This window comes from Sparus aurata, chromosome 9, assembly GCF_900880675.1.
Source record: "Sparus aurata chromosome 9, fSpaAur1.1, whole genome shotgun sequence".
In the NCBI taxonomy this organism is placed as follows: Eukaryota; Metazoa; Chordata; class Actinopteri; order Spariformes; family Sparidae; genus Sparus; species Sparus aurata.
The window spans coordinates 11,069,630-11,092,835 of record NC_044195.1 but is presented as its reverse complement, the minus strand read 5'-3'; the positions used below and the strand labels follow the sequence as shown (position 1 = coordinate 11,092,835).

Genomic DNA, 23,206 nt, shown 5'->3' with positions numbered 1-23,206 from the left:
GACGGAGTCAAAGGAGACTTTTCAGGGGATAGGAACGATGGTGGCTGTCTTGAGGCAGGAGGGAACATTCTCCTGTTAGTGTGAGATGTTAAAAAATGTCAATAATAACATTGGCTAGCTGATTAGTGCATCTTTACTGCACAGCCGGTATAATATGTCTGCTGGGGTTACCGACAGTGGCTGGTCTTCTGAAGGTGAAGGAGCTCAACGGGGGCATAAAATGTCCGTCCGGCAACGGAGCTTCGTACATGATGGGGGGCGCTCCTGCTTTTGACGCCTGTGACATTTTGGATCACCTGCCACATATCTTTAGTGCTGAAGTTGTTGAGGTCCCTCTCTGGTCCCTGCCGATGTCTCCGCTTTGCCTCCTCGATGCCAGCTTTCAGTCCTGCTCTGGCAGTAATGTATGCTTCCTTGTCGCCTGACTGAAAGGCATCTTTTTTGGCTTTTGTTTTTTGGAAAGAGCTGAGAGTGAGTAGGCAGTAGAAGCAGAGAAAGATGATCTGATAGGCCAAAGTGAGGACGTGGGAGGGCTTCGTAGCTGCCAGGAATATTTGTATACACATGGTCCATTTCTTCCTCCGGTGGGGATCTGAACATGCTGCTGGAATTTGGGTAAAACAGTTCTGAGGTCTGTTTGATTAAAACCAGCTACCAGCTACAATGAAAATTCCACCCAGTTGTTTAGTCATGTTGCTGATGATGACATCAAACAATTCCTGCAGGGCATTTTTAAATTTGCATCTCAATAAAAACACTGGTGAATTCTCTGGGCAGATAATATGGCCGACATCTGAGCATGAGAAATTGGACATCTGCTGAACACTGTCCATCCAATTTAACTGCGTTTGAGCACCAGGCAATTTTGCTGGTAAAACGGTTCTCAGACATCAGACAGAAGAAGGCTTGGTAGAGGAACAGGTTTCAGTCGAAGTCGGGTCAGCTTAGCTCCGACGTTCCCTCTCTTTCCTCTCTTTCTGGGATGATCGCACCATTTTTGGTCATGACTTGTCCCAGCAGTCTGGCTGGCCGCTCGGAAGCTGCTGCTGCTGCAGTAGAAGCATATAGACATCTTTTGTTTAAAAATACATAAAAAATGTAGTGAGGATTGAAGAAGCTACTGACCGTTGCATCTGCATGCACTGCCGTCATTACAACTCTTTCTTCCTAGATCTACTCCTGCTCATCCTCTTCCTTCTGCGACTTGTCCTCCTTCTAGTCCTCGTACTAATTCTTGTCCTGCTACGACCACTTGTCCTCCTCACCCTTCTAGCATTTGTTCTTGTCCTACTCCTCCTTCTGCTCCTACTACCACTTGTCTTAATCATCCTACTCCTGCCATAAGTCCCAGTCCTACTACATGTCCTCCTCCACCTACTCCCACGATTAGTCCTTGTCTTTCTTCTATAGTCCTCCTCCTAATCTTCCTCCTCCTTGTAGTCCACCTCCTACTCATATTCCTCCGGCTCCTCTTCCTCCTAATACTACTCACCCTCCACTTCATCCCATAACTCCTGCCCTCAACCCTCAATCCTTCCCTTTTTCTTGCTGTCTCCTCTGTTGTTGTAAATAAAGATTGAAAGAAAGGGAAAAAAATGAGAAAATACTAAAGACACAAAGAGGATTAAAAGAAAACAAACAAAAAAAGAGTAAGAGAGGGGAGACAGGGATAGAGGAAATTTCACAGTAAAATGGATCTCCAGCATAATTCCATGCTTTCAGTTTCTGGCTAAAAGCACCGAACACCATAGAAGGAGAAATATAAAAGCTGTGTGTGTGTGTGTGTGTGTGTGTGTGTGTGTGTGTGTGTGTGTGTGTGTGTGTGCGTGTCTACCACACAACCTTTTAAGATGTGTGTATTGCTATTCAGCTCCACACACAGTGTTGTAATCTTATTATTGTGTTGTGCTGTTTTGGCACAGAGAAGGACCGGAGGAGGGGGAGCGAGAGCAAAAACGGGGAGAGGAGAGGAATTTTATCACTGTTTCCATCACTGAATCAGGCCCGGAACTTCAGGATGGTAAGATGGCAATTACTATTACCACTTATTTATTTTCTCAATCTTACATTCATTGTTATTCTGAAAGTTACTTCATTAATATTCAGTTTTTACTCTTTCGTATGGTTATATGAAGGACAATGTATTTAACGAAAGGCGGGTAGTAAAGACTTACATTTACTCCATTACATGTGACCTGGTAGTCCGGCTGTATATATTGTAATTGTACAAAACAGTTCATGGCTACTTTTTACACATGTGGCTAGCTACTTTTATTCCACCATAGTAGGAAAGCAGAAGCGTATACAAATAATAAATCATCAGTCATCTTTTTCTTTTCTTTTTTAAATGTCATTATAAAAACTGTACCGTGGACTGTATATTGTGATGTTTTTGTTATTATTACATCCCTAATAACAGGCACATTATCTCCAATTTCACATAAATACGCCATTGAAGCATTTCTGTTGTCCAATTGGCTTCATGTGATTGGACGGACCTGGATATAGGGGCTCACACCTGATTGTGATGGGAACTGAGACATGTGTAATGCGAGTGGAAAGAAGAATTTCCCCTTGCAGGATTATAATAGTATATAAAATAAATAAAAATAGTGCCATTATTAAATATAGGTGTCTGTTCACTTCTCTACCTGATGAACACCGTAGTTACTCACTTTGCTACTTTTTTAGTTTGTACCTTTGTATTTTTACTTAATTAGTTGTTTCACTGGTATTTCTACTTGAGAAACTGTTGATAAAAAGTAACTTGAGTACAGATCATATCAATGTAAAGTAATCAGACACAGGATGAACGGTCAAGTAGGATTAACCTGCTACTAGTCCCAGAAACTCATAAAACCCTGTTGCTTTTTTCATTATACCAGTCATGTTGGCACATGTAATCATTACATCCTTTCTCATCCTGGTTTTGAGAAGTATGCTTGCTAAAGCTGCGGCATGGCTTTGCTCTCTGATCGCTGCATGCAGTACCTTTTCAGCTGCAGCTAGAATAATTTTTTTTAATCTTCAAGAGATATCAGCGCGCAACCAGGAGCCCTCCTCAGCCGCAGTGGTTGGTGCAGAGCCTCGGGCTGTGTGAATCTTTCTTTTACAAATCTCACATTCTATTTTAATGATTTCTATCTCGAGAAAACTAACAGTTGGAGGAAAGGCTGTTTAGATACAGTATGTGAGGGGTTGACTGAGGAGATCTAAGGCATTCCGAGTGTTTTGCTGTCAGGACGGCAGCAGGTTGAGTATGTTTAATGCCAGACATCCTCGCGCTCTGCTCTAACCTGTGCGAGGAAAGGAATCTGCTACAGCTGGGAACAGAGACGGTGAAACCTATACACCCATCAGTTATCAACTATTTCCATCAACATACACATGTTTTCAGTCTTAACAAAAGGAGCATGTTATCGATCGAGTTAAGACGAAACGCTGTATGATAGGAGGAGTGTGGTTAGAGTCTAGGAAATCACAATTCCAAAGCATTATTTTGTCAAATAATTCAGGATTCGACAGTGGAATGATGCAGATACAATTATGGATGGAGACACATGGGCAACAAAAGATGTAAACGCTGCAGAGAGAGTTTAAAGAAAGAGAATTTTATATGGCTGAGATGATGCTCAGCTGTAGCTCTGCAGTGAGACCCCAATGATAAAGCTCACAGCACCGTATTTTCCAGTCAAACAGTTTGATTCTATATATAGAAAAAAAGAAGAAAAATCTGTGTACCTGTACCTGTGAGAATAAATAAATAATGATCATATAAATAATCTTATTAGCAGACTCAGTATAAGTAGGTCAACAATAGGCAGCATTCAACTAACCACAGTGTCTCACCCCCCCTTCACTTACATTACATTACTGTAAGTTTTAGTCACCATTTGCTCTTATTTTGCGCATTGTAGCTCAGTTGAGTGTGTCCCCCAATTTTTTTAGAGGCTGTGTCCTCCCTAGAGGGTTCAAATCCAACCTGCGGCCCTTTGCTGCATTTCATCCTTCCTCTATTCACCTCCTTTCCTTTCATATTCTAATATTCTTGGCACCAAATAAATAAAATGAATAAATTGATAAATAAATAAATGCATAAGAGGAGACAGAAACCTTGTCTCTCTCTCTTTCCAGCCCCTTGCATGTTTGACCTCTTTTGAAAAGTGTTTCTGGGGGTTGTTATTATCACCTTCGGGAATTTGTTTGGCTGAGGTATCAGGTAGTGATTGCCCGATTTTGTGACAGCCCTACTTAGGATATAACTGCACATACAGGCAAATATACTATAATAATGTATATATAAATATATAGATATATAATAATGGGAAAAATGAGTTCAGACTATAACTCAGTGTGCTTAAAAAGTTTTTTGATGTAAAAACTAAAGCTTAGTGGTGTGCCTGAGGCCTGGGCTTTCTCGTAGAAACTAAATCCCAAACAGGAAGTCCTCCTCCATGCAGACTGGAGCGAATGCAACCCAGAGTCAAAAGTTGGTCGACACACAGACTCCATCCGTCTCTCTGGCCCTGACCGAAGGACGCAACACAGAGACCATGTTCTGCTGTCTGAGTCACAGCTGGATCACTGGACTGCACATCAGGTTTCAGCATAACATTTCTGTGTGACTGAAAGCAACAGAGGTGAAACCACAAGCTGTGAAGCATGAGCGACATTGTGGACCCAAAGGCCTGAAAATAACCCCAGAACAACTCTAACAGAGCAGAGTAACAACAATCAGAACGATAGAAGAGTGTACAGAGGGCCTGTGACAGGATATTAACTAAAAATTGTAGATACATTTTCACAACTATCTACAATTAATTATGCATATGTATTAGTTCTATTTCTAGTGTAATCAGAGTTACGACATCCTAACAGAACCAGCCACTGACAGACAGACATTGCACCACATTCACAACATCCCAAATACCCACACACAGCAGACAGACAGACAAAATGCATTCAGTCTCCCATTACCAAACACAGAGTAATACCTGCCTTCCTACCACTAAATAAAACAGATATCCTAACCTCCTCTTGCTAAACATGTGGTTGTGATATTTCCTGTCTGCTCCCCTCCTCTCATGTCTGTGATATTTTTAATAATGGAGAGGAGGAAGCAATATATCCTCGAGCTGAGGGAGTGATACAGGGTTAAGCATATTCTGCCGCTAATTGCGCTTTCTGGTTTTTAATAAAGAAAAACCACACGCCTGCAGGCCTGTGTGTGTGTGTAGGCGCACACGTGTGTGTGTTTTCAATAGTTGAAAAGTGAAATATCGTTGGCTCTGTGTGTGTGCAGAAACTGCACTTCTGTCTTGTATTCTCTCTTTTCCCTAAAGACTGTTTACATAGAAAAAAAAAAACAAGTATGAATTTGTAAAATCTGCAACTGGACAGATGCAGTCTTTCATTATGTTCATGCAGTCCCATGCACACAATCTCGTAAAACACTTGACCTCCACATCAAATTTCAGCTTCATAGCTAAAACATAGTGTGTCATGGTGCTGCTATGGCAGTCCGGTTGTTTTTCTGTTTCTGTTTTTCCCGCTCCGTTCTCCCTCACCTGCTCTTTCCCTGTGTGTGTGTGTGTGTGTGTGTGTGTGTGTGTGTGTGTGTGTGTGCTTGTGTGTCTGCGGGCGTGACGGCGGCAGCAGCAGAGTGGCACACCTGTCTCTTATCAGCTCATCATCCTTTGGCTATATTACCCCGGTCTCTCCACAACTGCGGCACCAAATTATTCCACCCCGTATGGTGACTACTCAGTGCCGCTCATTAGTTTAGCTCATTGTTTCTATTTCAATCTTAGTGTTTTGTGTATCTGTGTTTAGCTCTTTTGCAGCGAAGGGCCACAGTTCAGATTCAAACCAAGGCCCGATGCCGCGAGGACACAGCATCTGTATATGGGGGCGCACACACACTAACTGAGCTATGGGGCGCCCCCTTCTTACTGTCAGCCTAACCAATCCACCTCCTCATGTCAAACCACACCAACCAAACCACTAAAAGTAGGTGGGTTTTGTCAAGAAAAACATTGGGACCCATAGTAACACATTTGTAGCTACTGGTTTTTACTACAGCTATTGTAATTAAAGGCAAAAAAAAAAAAAAGTAAATGTAGTCTAACTTTAGTGTTTTTAAATGGATTATTGATAATTCGAGGGACTGACTTGATGTATCTTGGTGTATCTAAATGCATGACACCTTTATGCATCCACTGTGCAGGATGTATAAGGAGAACACATACAATAATGATGGCCAACCATGCCCCAAGTAACAGTAGCAATAATATTTTTGGAAATGCGCACATAATATATCAAAGAACTGCACATATCACAGTTTGTAAGCTTCATAAATCTCACTATTCATCACTGAAAGTGTAAACTCCATTTATGCCCTATACACTAGTTTGCACTGACTGCGACACAAGTCGTTTAAAACTCCAATTGCAAAAGTATAAATGTGTTGGCATTCATCCAAGTGTTTGTGTGGGTTGTAATGTAGCTGCAGTTTCTCCTAAACGGAATGCCAAGAAACAATAAGGGAGACAGGCAAGTGTGGGAAAGGAACAGCCATGAAACTGAATGGTGGGCGGATGCTGGACGGTTAAGGAGCCCGTGGAGACATTATGTTCTTTATGAAGCCATAAAACAAAAGACTGTTGCCTTTCCCTTCATCCTGTCATCCCAATGACCTTCGTTTGATGACCAGCTATCGTCGCTGGCCTTTTAAAGGTCCAGGTAATGGCATAGCAGACATATACTACCACACATAACCACATCATCATCATTGCACGGCCACTGCATGCTGGGCAATAATCTGCCTCAGGCTCCTGGGTTTTATGATTGACAGAAGTGAATAAATCTTCTCATTTGGATATGCTGTGACAGGAATTAATTACCAGGCAATTGTGTCTAACATATTAATTTAGAGGAGATTATACAATGCATTAGCCCGACACTTATTAAGCATGGTTATGTACGCCTGCGTTTGTGTATTGAAATCGCACAGGCGGAAAATTCGGTCCAATTTGCCATGCTTGGCTCCCGTTAACACACTGCTGTGTCTCTGAAACCCTCCCTCCTTCCTCATATCATGTTCCCTCTCTCCTACCACTCTGTTCTCTGTCCTATCTCTATTCTCTTCCATCATCTAGTTTCCTACATCTGACTGATAGAAGAATAGTTTAACCCTGGGGTCTCGTGTCATATGCAGAAATACATTTTGTCCAGGCTTGTAAAAAAAAAAATGGAAGAAATTACTTTTTTGTTTTTAATAAACAGCCTTTCCTCTTTGGAGCTGTAATTATATTTCTTACAGAAGGCAGACATCATCCAAAGGTCTACATCTGTTTATGGTTGTACCAAATCATGTTGAATGTATTTAATTGTATAAAATTGTATTAAATCAAAGACATGATGATTAAATCATCATGAGTTTATTATTTTTAAGTTCTAGAAAACACTTGGACACATCCTCAGTGATGAAACCGAAGTCACAGGGTGTTTTGGGTCTTCGATCTCCACGTGGCACACTACTCCTAATGCTGTGGATCCCCTCATCTGGATCCACAGCCATATTGAGGCCTTTTCAGTTGTATATTCTTAGCTATGCTGCAGTCCTTTAACTGCAAGGATTTTGAGTATTTTGCATTTGTAATGATCAGCCAGCAAAGCATGTAAAGCCAACTTCCACTACAGTACAGTGGGCTCTCCCAGCATTGCTCCAGCATTCTGCAGTCAGACCTGCATATTAAGCTCACTTGCGTTCATTGGCCTCTGAGTGTGTTCCAGCAAGACCACTTGCTCTGTTTACTCTGATGTTATACAATGCCTGGGTGGAGCAAAGTGGTTGCAATGTTTTCTGGGAACTTGAGCTGCCTTCCAAGGTCGACTTTGATCTGCCAGGCCCGAGCTGAGGCAAGAAGCGCTCCTGATGAGTTAGGCTTGTGTTGTGCCTTCTCCTCGTTTCTGATGAAGGTGATGGATCTTTTGGGGACATGCTGCTTCTTGCTGTCATGGATCGTTGTGCAGATTGTGTTTGCCAATGACATCAGGACTTGGTGATTGCACCAGCAATATCATACTTCCCCATCACCTTCAGAGAGCAACTGAGGATGTGCTCTAAGGTGCCCCACTTTCTGGCAGAGTTGGCATGCCAGTGTGTTTGCTATGACCCAGATAGCCGAGCTTGGGAGAGGGTAACTTTGACCGATTGGATGGAAACTTGGTGTGTAATGGTTCAGCTCTCCATAGCTTTGTCCAGGTGAGCTTGCATGGTTCTGCATGCTCCCATCTGTGTACCAGGCAACCTTGTTTGGCCAGGGCCACCATCTTGCTGTATCTCATCCTGAACCAGCTGATGTTTCTCCTTTGTTCTGTCATAACGTGGTTTGGGACAACTGCCTAGTCCTGCTCGCCCCACTGATACGCTGCCCACCAAGTTGTTGTTCTGCAGCCGTGCCTCCTATCTCTTGACCGTTTCCTGTGCCTACCACTTCTTCCCAGCCCATAGATGGCATCTCGCCATAGTGACCATGACATCAGAAGAGTCCTCATCTTGATGCATTATTATGGATCTTCTGACAAAATCCCATCCTGCTCTGCCTCTGATTGGTTGGATTTATTGGTTGTCTTTTCTGTGCTTGACTCAAACTGTTTATACATTAGCCCTGGTAATGTCTCTTTTTGGCAGTTTTGCAGATAAACACACCAGCCTATTTTGCCTATCTCAGTCTGCTGCTGGTCCTGTTGGGGTCAATAATCCCCCGGAGCTGTTCTTGCAGAGTGTCTCTGGGCTCATTAGGTGAAGTGAATAGACAGGCTACTGCTGGGCTGCCCTGCTGCCGCTCCATCACCAGGCCTGCCAACTCTTGCTATCAAGCCCATAGAAAATGCAGCTGCAACAGCCAGTCATGCTGGTCTGTTTACTGGGGCAACTATGGCTCACAGTTGTTCAACATAGAGCGACATCTAAAATCAAATGGTGAATTTATCTCACATTTTGATTTTCCTGTTTCAGCTAAAGAATATATATATTGTGATGAAAGCATCCCTTTTGGTTCTGTGGCTTTATATAAATGTGTTCCTCTTCCTACTGACATCTCATTACTTCACCCACTCTTAGTGACTCAAAAACTGTTTTGTTTCAGCTAAAAATAATACTAGAGCTGTGTGTTCCTCATTTCATGTGCGTGTTTTTTATTCCTTATGTCACCCCCTACTGCCTAGATATCTCATCTCAGATTACATAAAGGAGGTGCCATTTAAGCGTCTAGACAAATACTACCCTATAAGATGTAGTTAAAAGGTTTAAGAATGAAATTGTTATTCTGGTAATCCTAAAACTAATGATAATTTATTCTGGCATGGTGAACAAAAATAAAGTGTCTTGAGGTGTGTTTTGAGGTATGTAAATGAAACATTTATAAAGCCATTTTCTGAGGATTGTGTGGGAAGTGCAAAGTGGAGCTTCTCCAGCTGCTCAGAGCCGACTAGCTCTGGAAGAAAGAAAGCGTCACATCGGATTCTACTATTTTTGAGCCTTTTACGTAGCGAGGCTCAGAGATGACTTTTTAACATTTGGGATTAAAAGGTAGATTCATCTTCACTCGTGTTTATCAACCTGACTGCAGCATCAATGCGTGGAGGTGACTTCCACTGTCAGGTATTATATGGCTGTTTGGGGAGAAGAAACACTCAAGTACTTTTTAGACATTTCAATGCAGAATTCTTACATATTATATCTTTGACTCATACTACATGTTTGAATCATGTACAATGTCTAATGTAACACTGTACAGATAAACTGACTGGTCATGATGCGTTTTCTCACTGAAAACACAAGACCCAACTGAGAGACATATTTACAGACGGTCAATTAAAGACTTGCAAAGCCAGATCCATTTCCTCAGAGCTGGAGAAAGGTCTGGCACCACTAATTGACATTCGGCTATAGGGAGGGAGAGACTCTGGCTTATTTGTATTTCTTTTAACCAATCACAATCGTCGTGGGTGGCGCTAAGCCAAAAAATAGCAGGAGACTAACACAGTATCCTCTTTGCTCCACACAGATCTGATATAACCATTAATATATGCAACAAACATATTGCGATTTCTTCCTCCGCAAATAATATAATGATTTTTTCGACTGGAGTATCTTTTTTCCTTCAGTGTACTGCTTTTCTTGACAATCCAACTGGTATGGTACCAGACAGAACAAGCATTCATTTTCTTCTGGATTTTTGTTTGAAATTCGACACCTACAGTGCAAAAGTGTCAGGGAAAGAATCTTGTTTTTGTTTTGGTGAATTTTTTTTCTACAACACCATACAGATGCATAAAACATGTGGCATGTCTGGTCTGGAGCATGTTGTCCACAGAAGGTCTAAGGCCTGATGCTGTTCTCGACTGTAAACTGTCAAGCGACTGCTCTGCCGGTCTTCATGTGGCCTTCAAAACAACTGACAAACAAATGAAGGTATAATTGGAGACTCTGCTCACAGTGAGAGACGGCTGCTGCATCACTGAAAAGATTAGCTGTTTGCAGGCTGTTGCTATGGTGGTGTACTCTACTGGGATGTGTGAGAGGGTGTGCTTAGTGTTTGAGTCGCCTATTATGGAACTGAATGCTTGTTGTTTCCCCAAGTATTTCTCTGTGTGTATGTGTGCTGCTTTTGGCACATTTGGTTGTGTTGCCTTTTTTGCATGAATATGTGTGTGTTTTTTTCTGTCTGTCTGTGTGTTTGTGTGTGAGTTCTTCAGTCTGTGTGTGTCCCTGGTGTGCTGCCAGTAAAGCATGGCATTTTGCTTTAACAGGCTTGTCCTCCATTAGTGGCTCAGTGCTGGGCTTAAAACTGGGAGGGAGGAGAGAGGAGGGACGATTGAGACACACACACACACGCAGATGCAAAATTCTACTTGGATCAACCTTAAGAATGACATCGGCTCAGTTGGACTTCGCTGTAGTTAAACTTTGCCATTAGCTTTTTCTGTGTGTTTGCAGGTGAAGGTTTAAAAAAGGCTAATTAGAAAACTTGCGGTTGTGAATGCTGGCTGTTGAAAAGCTGATGCCAAATCTGCATTGCTGGCTGTCAAAACGTTGAATAACCCCAAGAATAAATGAAAAATGTGAAATGTTTAAGGTTTGTCTAAAGGCTGACGCTAAATGCACATTGCTGGCTGTAAAAAGTATGTTTGTTGAAAAGATAATGCCAAAATGAATTGGTGGGTTTCGAATTCGCATCTGAAGAGTATGAAGAGCCATAATAGTGGGGTGAGAATGAAAGATTCAGATTGTACTATTAGCTTTGAGCCAGACTGCAATGCTGAGTTGAATTCGTGTGGAGAAGCAGCTGATGGAGTTTGAAGAGATGTTACAGCGGGAATGACAACATGAATGGAACCGAAAAGACTAAATCTCATAACGTATCAATGATGGGGAAGTAGAATATTTAAATCTGTTGCATTGATTTATACATTATGATGTGTGTGTCTGTTTGGCATTTGAATGGAGAGGAAGAGAGTGGAAGACAAAGGGGGAGGAGGTGGAGAGAACATGTAGAAAAGGTGGAGGGAGAGATGGGGGAGTAGGAGGAGGAAGAAGCCAAAAGATGAGGAGCTTGCATGTGAGAGAAAGACAGAGAGGAGTCCTTTTCTCACAGAGATTCTACACTATCGCCACAACGAAGACTCGAATATTACCTCGCCATTGTTTGTCCACAATGAACCAAGCAGTGCCGGCATGACGCCACTCCAGTGTGTCATTTCATACAGCATATATGAGATCTGTGTTGTTTTTTTTATGTGTTTTCCCCGGTTTCTTTTCTGAAACGTTATATTCTGCTCCAATACATTTCTGAGGCACTTCTTTTTTTAAAAACTTTTAATCCATTACATGTGTCTGACTGCTAGATACTGGATAGTTGATCTGGAAATCCCAATTAATGATACAAAATGAAATCAACAAATACATTAGGAAGTATTTCTGTAAGTTTAGATAGGACTTACATAATACTGGCAGGAAATTCAACTACTTGAGTGTAGTGATTAAAATAAGCTCCAGTTTCACCATCTGCAAATCAACAAACACATGAATACATTATAAATAAAACTCCAATATAACCAATATTCTTCAGAAACTGACTGGGTTACTTTAACTTCTAATACTTAAATACTTTTACTATGAGTTTTCACTTCAGAATACATTTTGACCTATATCAGATTGTTTAAACTTCAAAGCATCATTGCTTGAACAGATAAATGTGATTCTTGCCTTATATTCAACCTTCTGGCCTGTAGAAATATTGTTGTATTGTTCTGCTGGCTGCAGCTCAGCCCGAGAGCAGGTTAGCTCGCCCTCCCCCGACCTGCGAGATAAGCTACCTACACACCTTGCAGACAAGAGAGATGCAAAGATGGACAACCATATACAGTTTAACAAAAGACTAGACAAAAGACTAGTGTGAACGGCGCGATTCTGAAAGAGATTAAGAGCAGCAGCAACATCTTTATCAATTGTGTTTTCACATGTTAATGCTTATTGTGTATTGTATATTGTCAAGGTATACCAAGTTTTAAGTAGAAAAGGTGAATTTTTGATGTAAACATAAACCCAACTGTACATTTCTGATCAAGTGAAGGAACCCTGACTGCAATGATAAAGTGTGTTTGTGTTGCTAATCAGCTTCTCAGAAAAGTTAAGTTAGTGACAACTTTTTAAAGCCTTTTTACACCTATAATGCTCTGTGATATGTTTTCCTCTGCTGGGGATCTGAACATGCTGGTGAAATTTTGGTAAAACAGTTCTCAGACATTAGCCAGAAGGAGGCTTTGTAGAGGAGCAGCTCTTGGTTCAAATTGGGTCAGCGAAGCTCTGATGTGGCCTCTCTTTCCTCTCCTCCTGACGTTTTGACCCACTGGTCTGACTGGCCACTCAGTCAGATCCAATCAGGATATCCTCCCCAGCTTCACCCGCTCCGCCAAAGATGGTCACTACTGGCTCCAACAATTCAAGATGGCAACAGCCATAATGCCATACTTGAGGGTTTATTATCGTAGCCCATAAACCAATGGGTGATAATATGATGGCGCCGTCCAATATTTATTATACGGTTTATGGATCAAACTGATACACATCGTTTCATGTTTTATGAATGTAAGACTCCCCAAAAAACTAAATTAAAAGTCTGTGTCCCTAATTTGCTGGCGTGTTCCTTTAAATGCTTCTTCAACTCGATCATCATCCACTCATCTATGACTGGTTGTATTGCAATCCAGTCAGTCCATAGCAGTTCATAATATAGGCAGCCAAACCAGTAACACACACAAAAACATATACAGTACACTGCAGGGCCTCAGGCCAGATACCGAAATGCATGAATCCCATATTTACTGACAGCAAGGAAGCTGTCAGTCAGACACACAGGGACAGTTCATCACACCATTACCCTGACATCCCCTGCTGACTGTGTGTGTGAGTGTGTGTGTGTGTGAGTATGAGTGAATGTATGTACATGTATTTGAGACTGGGATGGGACTTCAGTTAGAGTTTGTTAAGAGAGATAAACTGTAATTAGTCTATTTTCTAAAGGGGAGAGAAGTGAGACAAACCATCATGGAGGACATATTTACACCCATCTTAACTAATAAAACACAAATTACAAGGATTTGTTTTCGAAACAGACTTTCTAATAGAAATCCTCCACCAAAATCCACTGCTTTGACACTCGCCCCCTTAGCTGTAGATAACTGTATAGCCAACAGGAAGTTTTTGTTTCTCCCATAACAAACATTGACATCTCTATGATGCCCATAGCAGCATTAGCATTAGCATTTTGAATCTCACTGTGGTGGCTGTAGACAGGGCCGCCTTAACCTAATGTTAGGCCCCGGGGCTGAGAGGTTTTGTAGGCCCTCCATCCCCTCGATTTATAGAGTCTCATTTTAAAAAAGCGTAATATCTAGGTAATCTACATCACAAAATGCATTAGTTTCTTTGGAGACATACAACAGTGAATTTTCCCTCTTTGAGCCAGAAAACACCATAATATTGTTATTAACATATCACTGAGCCCACTTGAGTAGAAACACAATACACTTTATTTAAGAACCACACACAGCAACTTATGGTGATAATAAAACCAAAATGTGTGCAAATATGATTTCAAACGATATTATGAAAAACATCACCAACCATCACCTGTCTGCACAAACATTGATAATAACTAATAACAGTATAAGCGAAGAACAGCAACAGATCAAAGTTAGTGACCTGTTCTCCGGCCTCAGTGGCCCTGTCAACCAATCACATGCACCTGCACAGACACACTCCATTCAGCCCCATGGATAGCAACATGGCCTAATGCCAGGTGCCAAAAAGATGAAACTGAGCAACATTTACAGGAGGTTTGCAGTATAATCTAAAAACATAATTTAATTTGCGGAAACAGAAATATATTCTGTGCTCAATAAATGTATTTGCATGCTGGCTTTTATGCATTTTAAGGTGCAATAATAACCCCTGCACTCTCACAGACTCTTGCTGGCTGCGCTGCAGACCGCTCACTCTTGCTCTCAGTATCCTTCTGTGCGCTCAACTTCGCCTGCACACTGGCTTAAGTTAGCACTACGTTAACAACAGCTAATCTGAATTTAGCGTCTGATCTCCAAGTCTCCCACTGGGTTGACTTTGTGGCACATTTATATGGCTGTGCCAACTTGAGCGAGTATTCGCCATCATTGCTGCACTCTGACCTCTGCTGCAGCGGCGCAGTTACGCGCGTCTCCAAGCGACACCTCCATCCCGATACAAGTCCAGCAGGCTCCACATTGATATAGTAAATAGCTACCCGCAGTGACTCCACCTTGCTGAGTCGTTTGTCTTTCAGCTCCTGCGGCAGATGTTTTCTGAGCCGCGCGTGGCCTTCATTTACGCAGCGCACTCGAGCCGCTCCTTTTTGCGGATGAACGCAGGCTGAAGGAGTAATCACACACGCCGAGGAGTCCGTGAAAGGAGAAATACGAGAACCGTGTGTAGGGTAAACTCTGGCCGAGTACGGGGTCGAGGTATGCGGTGTCCAGGTGGAAGGGCAGTCCGAGTCGGAGCGCATCCTTGTTGTGCGCTATGGTGTGGAGAAGTCATGGAGAGCAAGCGTGGACATATGAAACAGGCTCCACTAACGCCTCTCTATTAATTAAAAAGGATAGAACATGTTTGCATGGGGTGTGATCCATCATGTTAGCATCTTTACTTTGACAGGACTCCATTTTCGCCCAATAAGCGCGCACTTTTGCATCAGTATTGTTTCCCCTGCGGCCCGGGTCACTGTTACATGGGTCATTTGACTCGTCTCCCCCTGACTGCTTTGCAGCCTGGTCCTCTCTCTGGGGCCCGTGTGCTCCCCCCTCCTCCTGCCCTCCACTGCTGCGGGCGGTCCCCTGCTCCTCTCCAGCTACATCCACCTGCGCGGCCTGCGCAACCTCCGCTCCCTCCGGTGTGTGAGATAGCGAGCTTCCCCTGGTGCTGGGTCCATCTTCAGCAGCAGCTGGTTTAAAAAAGCATTGGGATGCTCTTCAGTAATTATTTTTCGCCCAACTCTTTCTTAATAAGTTTTTTTCTTTTCTGGGCACCACTCTCAAACGTCCTCCCCGACATTTTCCACTAAATGTCAATCAATCATAGAGGGACACACCCCAAAACTAACTATAGACATTCTGATAGGTCAGCCCACGGGCCATAGGGCCACGTGGGTAACTCCTAATTTGGATCAGTCAGCAGCCACGTAAGGTGCGATTAGAGTGATTGACAGAAAACCTGACAAGTTACAAAACAATATGATCTTTTCAGCTCATTGTGAACCTGAACTTGGGAGGCCCCTGAAAGCGTGAGGCCCCTGGGCTTCAGCCCAGGTAAGCCCGTGCATTAAAGCGGCCTTGGCTGTAGACTTCACCATCTCGGTGGTGCCTACTCGAAATTAAAAAAAAGAAAATGGGCAAAGAAATGGAGCTTAGGTGGGCTAAATGAAACCTGGTTGTTGATAGCTAGCAGCTAGCTGTCACTTAAAACACCGACATCCCTCATCAAGCATAACTTCAAACCTCAATACAATATATGCAGGCGAGTTATATAAAAATGTAGCCCAGTACAGTTGCCATAAATGGAAAAATTAGCTACAGAGACCAAAATTGTTGATTGTGCCAGGCTTACATTTTTCTAAATTTCTGCTGGACAGTTGAGCCAGCTCCAGGTGGCCCTTCAGGGGACTGCAGTTTTGGGCCCTTGAGTGTTAGCTTCATTTTTCAGCCAGCTAGGTTGCCGCTTACTCCCTATGGGTGTCTGGTCCTAATTTATTACACTAATAAGATGTGGTAAGCCATACTTTTTTCCCAATCAGACAAAAACTTCAAATAATATAATAATAATGATTATAATAATAATAATGATAATAATAATAATAATGGATTGGATTTGTATGGCGCTTTTCTAGGTACTCAAAGCGCCTCACAGGGTTCCAGGTTCCATTCATTCACACACAGTCATACTTTTCTACCCTAACTTAATAAGCTGAGTTTATATCTAATAGAAATAAGAGGAAACTGTTATATGTTAATATAACCAACAGATGGTTGTCAGACCCCCTGAAGAACTGACCCATATGAAGTCTAACATATACAACAAAACCAAGTTGCAGTCAAAAAAGGACTGATTTAGCGATAAACAAACATAAGAAAAACAAATAACCTCCAAATAATCGAAATGACCAACTGATGGGTCAGCCAAAGTAAACAAAAGAAGGGCAGCCAGAGGACTCCACCAGGGTCGGACTGGGCACTAACCCATTACCCTAACCTAATATAAGGAATCTAAACCTAACAGAAAGAAAGCCAAGTAAATAGGACTACCGAACCCATCAGAAGAACACAAAAGTTAAAACCATATCACCACAAACAGCCTCTTGATTGACTAACTGACTGACTGACTGACTAACTGACTGCTGGTCTAGCAGGATGATGGAAGGAAGAGAAGAGCCTCGTGCCCTACCCCCTCTTATCAATTAGCTTCAATCAACCCGGATCACTTTCACTAGGGAAAGCATCAGTGAACAGTTGTGCATCACATAACACCCCCACCCTAAGATACTGAACATCCTTTGTACGAGGAAGCGGACCGGCACAGCCAACTTAAACCCATTCAAGTGGCTCAATCACTACTGAGATCAGATAGGGGGCAATGGTGTTGACAGGTTTTACAATAGTACACAATATTCCACTATAGCCTTGCCAAAAGAAATGCTGTAAGTGACTGGCATGGGGATTATCATGCACCAAATTCAAAATCTTAGACCAAAAGGGAGCTGGGATAACAATCTTGGTTACAGCACTCTTTTCGGTTTGCAACAGTGACATCAGCTTAATGGAGTCCATTTACAAATGAGCAAGCCATCTCTTACAAAGTTACACATTGACAAAGTTTCAACTTCTTCATCTACTGCAGTCTGGAAACTAGGTAAAACAGACCAGACCTGCTGTGTGAGTTAACAGTTTAAGTCAAGCATAGAAAATTTAACCAACAAAGCCAACCAATCAGAGGTAGAGTAGGACAGGTCTTAGTAGAAGATGAGTGGGATCCATAATAATGCGCCATGCATGACTAACTGACTGCTGGTCTAGCAGGATGATGGAAGGAAGAGAAGAGCCTCGTGCCCTACCCCCTCTTATCAATTAGCTTCAATCAACCCGGATCACTTTCACTAGGGAAAGCATCAGTGAACAGTTGTGCATCACATAACACCCCCACCCTAAGATACTGAACAGGCCCGACAGTGAGTCAGCCAGAACATTATCCTCGCCACAGACTTGTCTGTGCATGACTTGTCTGACAGCATCCATAATGAGGGCCAAACGTCTGTTTTTATTATGCATTCTATGCAGGAAAACAAGGGAATTATATAATCCCTATATCCCTATAAATGATCACAGGAACTGTTAACTTTTCGAAAATCTGTGAAGTGATGCTCATCATTAACTTTATCAGCAAGCAGACATGGGGAGCTCCATACACTACAGCTAGGCTCAACGATGTCGAGTTGCTCCATGAACTCTACCTGCTGCTTAAGACGATGACTTAATGTATTGTACTTAATGACAAATTTACAAGAAGGCACCAGTGAGTTATGATTTGCCATAGCCGTTTCGTTTTGTAAAGGGAGTCTGGGATACTGCCTTTACTAGTGACATTTTGCTCTTTATTATGTGATCCATATCCATGACTTTCACCTGAACGCACAGAAGCCATCTTCTTGCAACAGCTGTGTAAAGTAGATCACAACAACAGTTTTTGGTTGAAATAAGAAAAGGTATGACCCTAGAGAGTGAGAATTACAGTATGTGGTCATTGTCACTGTCATTCACGAGAGAAAATGGTGCGCTTTGTCCTCTTGAAAACATGTTTCTTTTAAGATATTTATATCATTAATGTAAAAATGTCCCATTACATTGAAAAATTCATTTGTGATTAAAATTACAGTTGTTGGTAATGTATTAGAGACCCCCACAAATCTGTCAATTAACTGCTTTAATGAGAGCTCATACCCTACCTTATGGGACTTCAGCACCCAATGGCTCCCACGTAACTCAAATCCGTGTTGTGAATCACCTACGTCAATATCGTCTTTGAGACGGAAGATAAGAAAACAGCGTTTTCAAAGATTCAATTAGCTTACAGATGAGCAGGGAGGTTTCTTGAAATCTCAGAGTTTGATAGCGTTCCTTTAGTCAGTGCCACGGACAAACCCACATCACTCACTTCAGCACTGGACAGCTCCCCTACAACTCTTGCTACCACCAGGCTAACAGTCTGTGCTGCAACATCAGCACCGGACAGTGGCAAAGGGATCACCTGTCTCTGAATTGGACCTTGCGTCCAACTGAGCCAGCTCCCACTCACCATAGGACTTAAACATGTTAATGTGACAGAGGTGGTTTTTGCACCTACAATCTGGAATGGCTACAAGATAGTCTCTGTCCCTGACCTTCTCCTGAACTAAGTAGGGGCCACAATAGCAAGCCTGCAAGCACCAGAACTTTGTCACCAGGCATGAACTCTCTACTCTTATTATATCTGTCAAACCATCCCTTCATCCTGACATGTGCTGCCACTAGTTATTTCACAAGCTCGACACAGCACAGTTTTACCCTGAAGTTACTGACATTGTCCAGCAAACTTTGTTCTGTCCCTTCACAAAACCACTTCTCCCTCCAAAGCTTCAAGGGACCACTTACAGTATAAGCGTACACTAACTCTGAAGGACTAAACCCAAGAGACACCTGTACCACTCCCCTAATAGCAAACATCTGCAGGTGACCCCCCCCCCCCCGCCCTGAAAGTGCTTAAGGGCGCCATGACTCTCAGGGTGACATGCACTGGAATGACAGTGTCGAATTTTATCTGCTTCAACACCTGACGAGATTCATGCAATATAAAGTTTGAACCTTGGTCTGTCTGTACCACCTTTAGAAAACCAAACAATGAAAAGAACTTTTTCAAAGCTTTAACAATGACTGGTGTTATAATCTTAATCAAGGGAAATACCCTCAGAAACCGAGTGGATGCAAACAATAACTTATGACCAGCCTTTGTACGAGGAAGCGGACCAGCACAGCCAACTTAAACCCATTCAAGTGGCTCAATCACTACTGAGATCAGATAGGGGGCAATGGTGTTGACAGGTTTTACAATAGTACACAATATCCCACTATAGCCTTGCCAAAAGAAATGCTGTAAGTGACTGGCATGGGGATTATCATGCGCCAAATTCAAAATCTTAGACCAAAAGGGAGCTGGGATAACAATCTTAGTTACAGCACTCTTTTCGGTTTGCAACAGTGACATCAGCTTAATGGAGTCCATTTACAAATGAGCAAGCCATCTCTTACAAAGTTACACATTGACAAAGTTTCAACTTCTTCATCTACTGCAGTCTGGAAACAAGGTAAAACAGACCAGACCTGCTGTGTGAGTTAACAGTTTAAGTCAAGCATAGAAAATTTAACCAACAAAGCCAACCAATCAGAGGCAGAGTAGGACAGGTCTTAGTAGAAGATGAGTGGGATCCATAATAATGCGCCATGCACCGCAATGCTATACTAGTGACTTGGTCAGTGGAATAAATTGACCTCTCTCAGATAGTTAAAGCTGCAGTCTGAAGTTTTGAGAAAAAAGTGGTCTTAGCTAGAAAATCTTAATGAGCAGAGCTCCCTTTTGCTGCTAAGTTTAAAACTGCATTTTACTGGAAATGTTTGTACAGAAGTGTAGTATAGAAGATAGTATATAGAAGCCAAACGGGGGTCTGTTGTAATGTGTCGCTAATTAACCTCTAAGAAAGTCTAATAAGGATTTAACAGGTAGGAAATATAGAACTTATGTTTTATTTTGAAGTACAGTTTTTTGTAATTTGCTGCTAATTAACCCATAAGAATGACTAATAAGGGTATAACAAGATTGTAATTAGCAACAACTTACCCAATAAAGTAATGAAGTGAAACTATATTAAATAAAGCCTGTCTGTGTTTTGTCTGATCATTTTTAATATGGCGTTACATTTGTCAAATTACAGCCTGTGTGTCTCGGGTAAAATAGTGTGTAATCTAATTTGGATCTGATAGGCAGATAGATATTCTAAAATATAGTGGGACCCCATGTTTTAATGTCATTTATTTACCCTGACAGAGTGATGCCATAATAATACATTGCAACTGCTGTGAAACCAAACTGTCTAGAGCTCCTGTCCTTAATGAAGCAGTGAAATACCAACTCCAACACTGTTCAGTGCTCCTAGGGAGTGTCTTATATTCAAAAATAGTTTTGTCCCCTGAAAAACAAAAGTACACACACAGAGGTCAAAATAAAATAATAAATAAGAACTATATGAACCTTCTTAGGGGAAACACATAAACACATCCCTGAAAATAACAGATTTCATTCTGAATATATGTTTTAGGTGTTTGCCTTGTAAAAAGGGAAAATGAAAAAAAGATTTGAGAACCCAACATAAAAAGTTGGAAAAAAGACTTTGCAGTCTTGCATTGTTTTTTTCGTGCAAGGAGAAAAATAAATGCTCGAAGTTAGATGGACGAAGAAGGAGCGCAGGAGACGAAGAGGGAATTACAGAGAAATAGAGGGAGGGAGGAGAGAAAGAGTTTGACCCTTTTCTCCTCCAGACCTGGCTCAAACTCACACACAAGCACTTCCCTAAAGGTTAATGTGATGCTAATGTGGCCTATATTGAGAGGGTGATCATTATTTTCAGACCTTTGCTGTGCACCTCACCTGTGTATAAAAACTGTTTACAGGGGCTGAACAAGCATTTATCCTTCCCTCGACCTGAAGTCGCAATGTCACAATCCAAAGAACATAAAGGCTGTCAAACTTTCCAACTTGAAAGTTTTAGCATCTAATGTGATTTTGTATCAGTGCAAAACTATGTATTGTAAAGAAAGTTTCTCTCAGAGTGTTAATTTACCATATTAGCTTCTACCCGGCATTTTAATGTTTTAGTTAGTGCGGGTGGTAATCAGTCATGAAGCCAAACCGATTTCAGTATTGGATCTTTGACTCACTTTCAACAAATCCCATGAAAAGACAAACAATGATGATAACAAGCATTATCTGTTTTCTCTATTGTGTTTAATGCTCGTCCTGATGCGTCTTCCTGTAGATAACCACTTTGCCATATAATTTTTTCTTTGATGTTGGTTTTCACTGGATGACACCTGCCAAGCAATAACATACTCCACTGCAGGGGCCAGCAGGAACACCTGAGTTGTGTTCCGATATCCATACTTCCACGAGTACACTTAAACGTAGTACACTATCCGCACTTACTAAGTACGCAGATTTCAGCAGGTGAGTGTTGTTCCAAATCTAATACTCCGTGGTGCCCTTACCGGAAATTACGATCGCGACAGCCGCCGCGGCTCGTCACCCGCCAAAAACATCCTGCTTTGAACGGTGAACAAAAGACATCTATGGCTTTACTTTTTAACAATTACAATCCTACAATCCTGCAATATGGCTCCGCTGCAGGCGCTGTTGTCTCGGTAGCTATTTTAAAAAAAAAATCCAGGCTGAGCGCCTCCGCCTGGCTCCGCTTCTTCCGCTACGTAGCCAACATGGCGGCCGTTGAGTGTGTAAAGTGTACATCGTTGCACACTCAACGTTTTTGCCGTTATGAGGGCAACATCCGGGTCCTTTAAGTATACTTCTTTTCGCCGCGATCTGTATCGGAACACCCTAAGTACTCAAACTAAGTATAGTAAGTACGGGAAGTATGGATATTGGAACCTGGCACTGAGCTTCCCGTGGTCACTCAGATGAACTTGTAAAACATGACAGATTCAGGGTTACTTGTGAGACAAATACATTGCAATATTACTGTTAGTGCATCTGTTGAAGGCTGTAACAGTTCACTGTAGCTCAAAGTAACCCTAACAGACAACAATCCTGCACTTATACGGTGAGGCTTATGAGTCCAGCAGTGTGTGTCTGTGGTGGGTCACTGTCAGACAACATGTCCTGCTGCTGGTAACTGTAGTGATGTGCAGACACAGATATTACACCAGGATCGCCTGAAATGTGTAGTAATGGCAACCTCTGCAATAATATACATTTTAAAGAACACTTCAACTGTATGTTCATTTGTCACATACCAATAGCACATAGATCATTTTTTTATAACTGTGCTCAAAGCACACAATTTGTGCGCCTTGGTGTTGGTTTGAATACAATGCCAGACTACAGTATGTGACCAGTCGTTGTTACACTGGGACAGCATCAGTATTCAGTAGTAGTATAACATTAACATTATGATACGCTATCACTGTCTGTGGAGTAGTTGCATTAGCCTTATCCTCAAGCTAGTGGGTTAACACCATCAACTTTATAAATCCTGCAGTTTAACGATTCATTAACACACAGCACTAACACTCCATTAACATTACATTAACACACAGCAGCAACAAACACTTCTCATGGAACGCTTCTCCTTCTGTATTATTTCCGGTCAGCGTGGACTTCCACACATCTCCCAATGTTATTGGCATTGATCTGCCCAATCGGATTTAACAGATAAAAGGCCCGACCTTTGCGGTTGAGACAATTCCTGTGTGATTTCTGGTAAATGTTGTTTGGAATTTGCAATAGTGCTTT

At 42.0% G+C, this 23,206-nt stretch overlaps 1 protein-coding gene across 1 annotated transcript in view; it reads left to right on the top strand.

Annotated features, from left to right (window-relative positions):
- The first annotated feature begins 1,938 nt into the window (after positions 1 to 1,938).
- The window catches only part of LOC115587578 (uncharacterized), a 125,114-nt gene continuing 103,846 nt past the window's right edge, over positions 1,939 to 23,206 (top strand). The window contains exon 1 of the mRNA XM_030427482.1: positions 1,939 to 2,020. The gene's annotated coding sequence lies outside the window, so the exon portion shown is untranslated. The remainder of the gene's footprint in view (positions 2,021 to 23,206) is intronic.